The sequence below is a fragment of the Aethalodelphis obliquidens genome, unplaced genomic scaffold (genome assembly GCF_003676395.1).
Source record: "Aethalodelphis obliquidens isolate GAN/ISIS:26980383/991018 unplaced genomic scaffold, ASM367639v1 scaffold34, whole genome shotgun sequence".
Taxonomy (NCBI): Eukaryota; Metazoa; Chordata; class Mammalia; order Artiodactyla; family Delphinidae; genus Aethalodelphis; species Aethalodelphis obliquidens.
Genome location: NW_020837978.1, coordinates 4,953,129 through 4,959,832, shown reverse-complemented (window position 1 = coordinate 4,959,832; position 6,704 = coordinate 4,953,129). Strand labels below are relative to the sequence as shown.

The 6,704-nt window shown below is 47.3% G+C and overlaps 1 protein-coding gene across 16 annotated transcripts in view; it reads right to left on the bottom strand.

The window, feature by feature from the left end:
* Positions 1-6,704, bottom strand: part of RREB1 (ras responsive element binding protein 1) — a 180,228-nt gene that overhangs the window by 98,887 nt on the left and 74,637 nt on the right. For 2 of the 16 annotated variants that reach the window (XM_027128290.1, XM_027128296.1), the window contains exon 2: positions 5,202-5,232. The exons of 13 other annotated variants lie outside the window; for them this stretch is intronic. The gene's annotated coding sequence lies outside the window, so the exon portion shown is untranslated. Of the gene's footprint in view, positions 1-5,201; positions 5,233-5,931; positions 5,951-6,704 lie in introns of those variants that run through there. One more of the 16 variants, XM_027128298.1, reaches the window with a different exon arrangement.

Genomic DNA, 6,704 nt, shown 5'->3' with positions numbered 1-6,704 from the left:
ACACACACACACACACACACACACACACACACACACACACACACACATTTTAAAACTCATCTCCGAAGGAGCTCAGTGGCTCTCTGCTCCCCAATTAGCACCGGCAGAGCTAAGCTGGAGATGAAGGGCCCTGCTGCCCTGGCCTTCTCAAGTTCCTAGGCCCTTGAGCGCCTCATTCTCTGGGTGTGTCACATTCCACCTCTTGAGGTACTTCCACGTGGCCAAAAAGAAAAAAAAAAAAGGTAAACACTCAGGTAATGCATTAGGTCACATATTATAATTCAGCCGTAAAACCAGAGTTAAACTAATTAAAAAGGCCCAACACGAATTTCTCTAATATGCTTTATGGTTATTTGGCAACTGCTGGGTTTTATTGGTGAGTAGATTTTTTTTTTCTTTTTTCATTTCTTTCAGGAGACATGAAAAAGTCATTTAAAAAAAAAAAGGAAAACCTGAACATTTAAACATCTCTATTTTTTAAAAAAATCTCATGCCATACTACCTTGAAGACACTGGGGAGAACGATAAAGTCTCCATGTATACCCTAACACTGGGTTACTTCTCTACTGTTCATTGAGGAGCTAACCCTGGGGAACCTTCTCTTAGGATAACAGGAATAACGTGCAATCAGATAATAGGTGGCTCCGTTACTAATCACAGAGCTAAAGAAAGCTGGCAGTGCATCCTGCTAGTACCCTCCTGCAAGGCCCCTGAGAACTCCCTGTTGTTCAGCCAGTTAGGGAATGTACACATTATAGCTGGCTCATAATGTATCCGCACACCAGAGCCGCTGTGTGTACATCGAACGTCCACATTTAGAAGATGAAAGCCATAGAAAAAGCAATCTCATGTGATTTTTGCAGTCTAACTTGAGCAGTTTATTTCTTCCATAATCATGTTCCTAATGAGAGAATCAAGCTATAAGTAAAGTCCTAGGAGTTTATAATCATGATGCTTTTTATACAGCCAAACGGCCCTTTCCACTGCTTATACCCAAAGAGGTCTGTGGTGAAACAGACCACCACTGTGGTGGTGACTTCTTTCTACCCACTGTCCACGTGTCCTGGACTCACGCGAGAGCGTCACAGGATGGTTCTCTCCACCCGGCAGCCCCACGGCCAACGAGTAGGCACAGGACTGCAGTGCAGTCACTCCTGCCACCTCCTCCAACTTGCGCCAAGTATTAAATCTCAGGCCATACAAATGTCACGTCCCCGTGGCGTGCAACTTTTATGCAGACCTAAGGCTACGACCAAAACCAGTTCTTGGCTACATGACTCCCGAGCCGGCACGTCCCACGCACTCCGAAGCCAGCTCTCTCCGTGGACTCCTCAGCACAGAGACTGCCCGTGCTGCCGCTCGGGGGCTGGTCTGCAGATCATATGACAGCTGGAATCCCTCGGACACAAGCAGGCATTGTCCACTTTTCCTTGAAATCTCAAAATCCTGGATAAGACCAGCAATCAAGTAACACTTCAATCCTCCAACAACCTTAAATCAATTGACCAAATTCTTCTCTTTGGGTTTCAACCTCTCCCTTTACAAATAAAGCGATGATGTCCAATAAAAGCCATTTTCGTCAGCTTTTGAAGCAGACCCACAGCACTTACTTTAAATAAAAGGTTAGGACTACAAGATTGGGGGAAAGCATTTAAACAAACAATGAACGTTATGGACAGAGCTGCTAATAACTGCCCCACAATTTCTGTGGTGCCTTCAGAGTGCTCTGGGGGCGTCAGAGCATTAACTGAACGCTCCCTTCCTTCTTCACGGCTGGCCTCCAGACCCACAGATGACTCATGGAGGCTGAGCTCCAGGCAGCCAGCAGCTGCTCAAACCCAGGCCTGGATGCTTCCCTCCCTACTCCTCCAGCCCCACCATCCCAACCTCTCAACAGGTGTCACTGAGGCCAGCCCACTGGTGGATGCCATGAGCACATCATCTCAACCGAGCCGAGCAAGGAGCTGCAGGTCCTCACAGGCCATGACACAGAAGGAGGCCAAGCCCTTCCACCCTCCACCATGCCCCTTCCCTCCAGCAAGCCCTCTCTGCACTGTCCACACTCCAAAAAGCCAGCACGAGACCCGCTCCTTTATTCCTGGGAAGTAGTAGGTTTTATTACTTTTCCATCTGCTGTGAGCGTCTAACATCCAGAGAACTAATTCTTATTTCTCATATGCAATTCATATAGATTTCCCTTCCCTGACAGAGTCACAAACAGCTCACCATAAGAGAATGCTTTCCACCTTCAGCATGGCAATCAGGAGGTATATAGTTTCCATGGATACCCAGAAGACCAAATTTCAAAACTAATTACATTTTCAAAAGGAACAATTTCTCTTAGTAAAAAACAAACAAACAAAACCAAAACACAAAACCTATTTGATTCAGGAGCAGGAAAGTCTATACCAACCATTTTATTTGTTAACTACGCATTACAGCAAATCTAAGTGCACAAAAAGCTTAAATTTAGTACTATTAGAAGCTAGTATGTATTTAAAATACGTGTATGAGTATGATTATTAAAACTTAGGCCTAGCAACGCTCTATGCTTAAGCAGATAAAATTAAAATTTTACAGCTTGTGAATTTTAGTAGCTTGAGAACTACTAGTATGTAATAGCTACCCTGGGAAGTTTTCAACTCTGGGATTTCCATGAAAATGTCCAAAAATACTTACTGATGCCAAGGGAGATTTCTGGTGTACCACCACAGAGTCCCGCAGGGGTCTCCATCTATAAAATGGAGCTACTGAGAATACAATTAACAAGAAACCTAAGATTATATAATCATCTCTGCCAAGTGAGCACATTTAATTTTTCAAGTTAGGATGAGCCCTCCTGCCAAAGAAGCCACATGGATGCTCCTCCAGGTGACACGTTCAATTCTGGGCACAGACATTATTTGTGGAAGAATACACACTAAAACAAAGGCAAACTCATAACAACAGGCCAAGTGATCTCTGAAGTCCCTTCCAGCTCTAAATCCTATGGTTCTTAGAATGAGCCTATAGTTGGGATGAGGGGGGAAAAAAAACACTCCTTCCTTCCATTTGTCATCTGATGGCTTAAGATTAAATTTTTTTAATATTTAAGTTTTCTGAGGCCTCCCTTACACTTAGAACTCCTTTTCTACAGAGACTCCGTCTCCCAGGGTACCTATGCCTTCTATGGTACCCACCAGATAGAGGGTCTTCTCTAGCCCCTGCTTTAAAAACTCCATGACAGGACTTCCCTGGTGGCACCGTGGTTAAGAATCCGCCTGCCAATGCAGGGGACATGGGTTCGATCCCTGGTCCGGGAAGATCCCACATGCCGTGGAGCAATGAGCCCATGCGCCACAACTACTGAGCCTGCGCTCTAGAGCCTGTGTGCGGCAACTACTGAACCTGAGAGCCACAACTACTGAAGCCCACGTGCCTAGAGCCCGTGCTCCGCAACAAGGGAAGCCACCACAATGAGAAGCCTGCGCACCACAGCAAAGAGGAGCCCCCGCTCGCCACAACTAGAGAAAGCCCGCGCGCAGCAACGAAGACCCAACGCAGCCAAACAAAACAACCTCCGTGACATTCTGTGTATTATCTCAATTAAAAATATGAAAGATCAATTCACATTAGGAATACAGAAAAACGACCCTCGTACCCTCGTGATGGTATTTGGACACCATTCGAACTTGTTAATGCATCACTTTTTTTTCCTGCAAATCTGGTCAAAATAAATAATATTTTGGTATGTACCTGGACCCACCGGAAGTTTGATTCTAATGCTTCACATTAGCTCATAAAGCAGCTGCACATCACTGAGGAGAGTTGTGGGGGAAGTATCGAGACGTTATAAAACTCCTGGGTGTACATCACTATGCAGTATCTTTCTAACTTGCCCACCTCCTTAAGCAGAGCATGGTGAATCAGCATATGATTAACCTAACCTTCCTGGGCGATGACTCAGGATCACTACCATGAACAACTATTACACAAGGTGCCTTCGGAAACTAGTGTCATAACCCTCCCGCTTCAGTTCTGCTCCTATGCCACATGGGCCTCAGTCAGCCATGCATTTTTTTTTTAACTGAAATTTGTATTCCAGAGACGCACTGAGAGCATGTGGATATACATGCAGTTGTAAGAACCAACAAAGAAGGCCCCTCTGTTCGTGCTGTCTGCACTCTCCTGTCTTGTCCCCGGACATCCCTTCCTGCTGCTCTCAGTGCGTCTCCTTCTGATGGCTCTTCTCCACCCTCAACCACCAACTTTGGCCTCTAATTTCTTGTGGACTGGAAAATGGGAGACGAGGTGGTCAGGGCCGTATCTACAGTGAGAATAAATAGTGGTAAAGTGTGGGCCCAAAGGACCATCACGAACCAAGGGTAAGAGTGTCGGCACCGGACCTCCTCCGCCTGCCCGGCTTCCGAAAGCTTTAGCTTGCATTCCCCCTCCGCCACCCCGCTGGTTCTCCCTCACGCCCAGGCTAAAGATTCTGGACCTCAGAATGCCAAATAAGTGACCTCCACAGAAGTGATATATTACTTTTGAGTCAACTGAATACTAGCTAAGCAACTGCTGTTTCCATAACTGGTAATTGGTACTCTGGCAGTACCCAGTGTCTTACTCTGAACATTACCAAGCATTGTTAATAGCCTGAAATGAAAACACAGCGCCTAAAAAAAATTTTAATTTTTTTTCCTGGACTCACTGATATTTTTAAGGAAGTTTTAACTTTGTACTACTTGGAACAATTCAATTATATAAGCTAAAGGAGTAAAGTTCTAAAAAAGATACGATAAAGAGCGTAATGAATGTGTTTCAGAGACTTCAGTAAATGAGAAAGCTGTCACTCTGTTCTTCTACTGCATTAGGAACTTCTCAAACAAAGAGGCTTGATGGAGGCAGACAGAAAGGGGCTTATCAGCTTAAGAAACGGGAAGGATGGTACAATTAACTGTCACACGGTCAGATATAATTCACTCTGACGAGGCCAATGAAAGACAACAAGGCAGTGAAGGTCCCCATCTTGTCTCTTTACATAATACCCAAACAACCCGGAGTGGCAAACCACCTTTTCTTTAAGGGCTATCAGTACATGTGGCCTGAGAAGAAAAGCAATAGCCTTTGGAGGGAGGGGGGAAGGAAGGAAAAGAAAAGAAGAGCAGGAAAGGGAAGAAGTCTCTTATCTGAACCGCAAATGCCTCGGGCAGCTCACTCACTCCAAGCTGAGGTGCTGTATCCTAGGTATTCCTGGGGAAAAAGAAAAAAAAACAAAAAACAACTGCATTTCTTTCTCAGTACAGTCTCCTTTCCGCTCCACAGACCCAGCCCTGCCAAGGGGAAAACGGCTGCGCTCAGCTCTGCGGACTCCGAGCTGATGCTCTGCCCTGGCAAGGCGAAGGTGAAGTGTTGTAAACGCATGAGGACAGCTCGGGGAGGATGCGGCGGAGGAAACGCGAAAGCAACTTCTCCACCTTCTCCACCGGTCACCGACAGTACAGGCTACGGGGCAGAGCTCACCCTCACAGGGTTAAAAGATGCTCCAAAACAAGCAGTTGAGAACCCCGGGGACCATAAAATGCGAAACGCGTGTGGTGTGAGAGATACTAAGAAAAACAAGGGTTCTATTCTAAAACAGATGTACAAAGAGAATTCAGTCTCTCCTCACGTGAGGATACAGTTTCTTGAGTTTTCACAGTGCCAGACAGACTAGGATCAGAAACATGCTTCAAACAGTGTAAAGATGGAAAGAAAAAAAGCCTCCTGCCTCCTCCCTCCAAAAAAGAAAAAAGAAAGTAGCGACACACCAGAAATAGCCTGAGCCTGCTTCTAAGCACGGGCTCTGCATCAGGAGAGGCTCCCCTGCAGCGTGTGTTGTAGTGAGCTCCAGCATGACTATATATGGTATGTTTACGGAGGGATTAGACACAAACACCACGCAGAACTTACGTCAGACCAGAGCTGGCTTTTACAGAGCTCAGTTTCTCCAAGTTGACGGCCACAAGACATCCCTACGTCCCAGCAAACTGCAGACGCTTTACAAAGCAACATCTCATGACTTAGGGGCACTTGGAGCGCAAGGACTCCCCCGCGCTGCCCTCCACACCCCCACCCCGACCTCGCCGCCTCCTCTCCCCCCCCCCACCTCCCCTCCTACCCCCCATGCAGGCCGTCCACCCTGCAGTCCCGCAGAGGCATAAATGCACACTCAAGAATGTCTCTGTTGAATGGGGCCTATGTTACATGACTAAGGGCACAGACATGGATTTCTCCAGAAACAGCTGGCAAGGCTGAGGCCTCTTGCACAGGCTCCTCATTGCCACAAAGTATTTTCATCACATCAAATGTCCTGCCAGAGAGAGGGAGAGCCAGACACTGAAGTGGGGAGGGGGCGGGGGAGCAGGGGATAATGTGAAGATGTCTGAAAGTCCTGGGAGAGGAGCAGGGGAATAGAGGAGGTCAGAGGGGGAGAGCGGGAGGGCCAGAGAGAGGGAGAGGGACAGAGGAGGGGGACAGAGAGAGAGGGAGAGGGCCAGAGGAGAGGGCCAGAGAGAGAGGGACAGAGGAGAGGGACAGAGGAGAGGGAGAGGGCCAGAGGAGAGGGCCAGAGAGAGAGGGACAGAGGAGAGGGACAGAGGAGAGGGAGAGGGCCAGAGGAGAGGGACAGAGAGAGAGGGAGAGGGACAGAGAGAGAGGGAGGGAGAGGGCCAGAGGAGAGGGAC